Here is a 2,366-nt window from a genome sequence, read left to right as displayed (position 1 = left end):
TTAACAATAACACTAACGAAATTGTTGAGGCTGATATATTTGTATTAGAAAATTAGAAATAAAAGATTTACCGTTTGTCTCAAACTGATGTTATTATTGTCCAAAACTAAAACACAGAATAAATGTCTACAGTAGTTGTAAAACGAAACATGATAAAGAGATTTATATATAATTTCATTAAACCAGAAAGAAATAATCTTCAACCTAACTACAGCCTTATTATTTATCCCTCTAATGATCAAACATCATATTATTTATTGGGCTAAAGCCATCTGCATTGTTAAATTCAAACAGTATTTTCGTTGTAATGTTACTGTGTTTTAACTTCATGGGCTTAAAAACCTCGTAGTGTAAAAAACGTTCCATAGTATATAATACATTTTAAAACCGTCAAAAACGCCTTTTCCTAATCAAAACCGGAATAATCCGTTAATCCCTGCCGAAGGTTTATTATAATATTTTAACAATGGCTCAAATATAAATATATGTACTTGTGTGTGTGCGTTCATAGTTCTGATTAAGTTTTCGTTCAGAGAAGTGACGTCACTTAACTAACATTCGAGTAAGTCCGGCCACTATTGCTAAAATCAACAGTTATGATACAGATACACAAATAGGCTAACAGGGCTCTGCCAACCACAGGTATTGAAACCTGTTTTTTAGCGGTGTGGGCTCTTAGGTTTACTGGAAATATCAGTAAACTAAAAGGAAAGCTACACATGGAGAATTCCTATGTTGTTTGAAGAACTGATATATTGTAAGTCCAAAAAGTAAAAAATTAGTTAACATGGTTAACAAGCTGTAATAATAGTAACTGACTTTAAAGACTACAACATAACTAAATAGTCATAAAGTTCTTGGTAATAGTTTGAAGAAAATTATTATTGGTAAAACTGGAAAAGTAAACTTACCTTCTGAGCCTTACACATTCCCACAAGAGCTTGAATGTCATGGTTAGCGTGTCTATCAGTTTTTAAACATACACCACACACAGCTACTTTACACAGCATACAGTACATCCCCAGTGTTTCTGACGGATGTTCCCCACAATTGGTCTTTTTCTCTTTATTTTTTGATCTCAGTAAGGCCTTTCCCTGCTGTGGACTAACCAGTGAATGGGCAGCTAGAGGCCCTCGAGCCGGATGGCAGCCGTCTCTACAAAGGTCACAGTAGAACACTTCACACTGTTCACACATTACCGTCGCCTCCTTGGGATCGTCTTCACACAGTTGACAGTGGATTGGTAATTGCTTACTTTCTCCGTATTTGTCTACAATGTTTTGGAGCGTCTTGTTCTTCGGCAGGTTGTTGGATCCGTGTTCATCGAAATAGACCACCTTCTGGCAGACAGGACAGCCCAGAGACAAGGAGCTGCTCTGGAGAGGGGGAAACATGAGGTTAGGGGTTCCGACATAGCTACTCGGCCGGCTGTTACACACCACTCCGCTATCGGTTTCACTCACTAGACTCAGTTTGTCCCCGTCGGGATAGTCTGCTGTGCTGTCACTGTCGTCTGACGGTGGCTGAAGGTGCTGAGCTGGCTGCTGGTTCTGAAGAGCACAGTTTAGGCAAAGAGAGTGGCAACAAGGTAGTAGAACCGGATTCTTGAAAAGGTGTTTACACGCAGGGCACTTCAACTCTTCTTCCATCTGGAGCTCTTGAATCTCGACTCTGCATTTGCAGAGCAGTAAATGACGCTCACACGCGGGACCGGTACATCTTCACATTTGGAGTTACTGCCAAGATACGCAAGTCTCCCCTAGCGTTGAATGGAGCATGCGCACTGTGTTACTACCGTTGCCCAGATACAGTGCGTGCAAGCAACTTTACCTTTTCGCTTTCACAACTCTTGACTGTTTAAGTCACAGTCTTTCTCTGTAGTATAAGAACGAAAAGTGTTTGACAAAGAACTATTATATCCAAAATTATTCACTGAACAAATTCTTCGATTAATAACTGTAATATGGAATGGTTATGTTGTAGTTTATGTTGTTTTTCTCATTCTGACCTTGGTTGTAATATAATTATGTGATAATAAATATATGTTGACACTCGTTTGGTGTTGTTTTTATTTCACGCAAAGCTACATGAGGGCTATCTGCGCTAGCCGTCCCTAATTTAGCAGTGTAACACTAGAGAGAAAACAGCTAGTCATCACCACCCACCGCCAACTCTTAGGCTACTCTTTTACCAACAAATAGTGGAACTGACCGTAATATTATAATGCCCCCATGGCTGAAATGGTGATCATGTTTGGTGCGACGGGTATTCAAATCCGCGACCCTCAGGTTACGAGTCGCACACCTTAACCCACCTGGCCATATCGGGCCTTGTGTTGACACTCTTGTGAATAAAACTGAAGTAAA

The 2,366-nt window shown here is 39.8% G+C and overlaps 1 pseudogene across 1 annotated transcript; it reads right to left on the bottom strand.

Moving 5' to 3' along the window:
* Positions 1-866: 866 nt before the first annotated feature.
* LOC143230692 (E3 ubiquitin-protein ligase TRIM9 pseudogene) lies at positions 867-1,745 on the bottom strand (annotated as a pseudogene). Its single transcript, XR_013016599.1, has one exon. The product of XR_013016599.1 is annotated as an E3 ubiquitin-protein ligase TRIM9 pseudogene (transcript).
* Positions 1,746-2,366: the final 621 nt, after the last annotated feature.

Source organism: Tachypleus tridentatus, chromosome 10 (assembly GCF_004210375.1).
Source record: "Tachypleus tridentatus isolate NWPU-2018 chromosome 10, ASM421037v1, whole genome shotgun sequence".
NCBI classification, from domain to species: Eukaryota; Metazoa; Arthropoda; class Merostomata; order Xiphosura; family Limulidae; genus Tachypleus; species Tachypleus tridentatus.
This window is presented reverse-complemented; position numbering and strand designations above follow the sequence as displayed.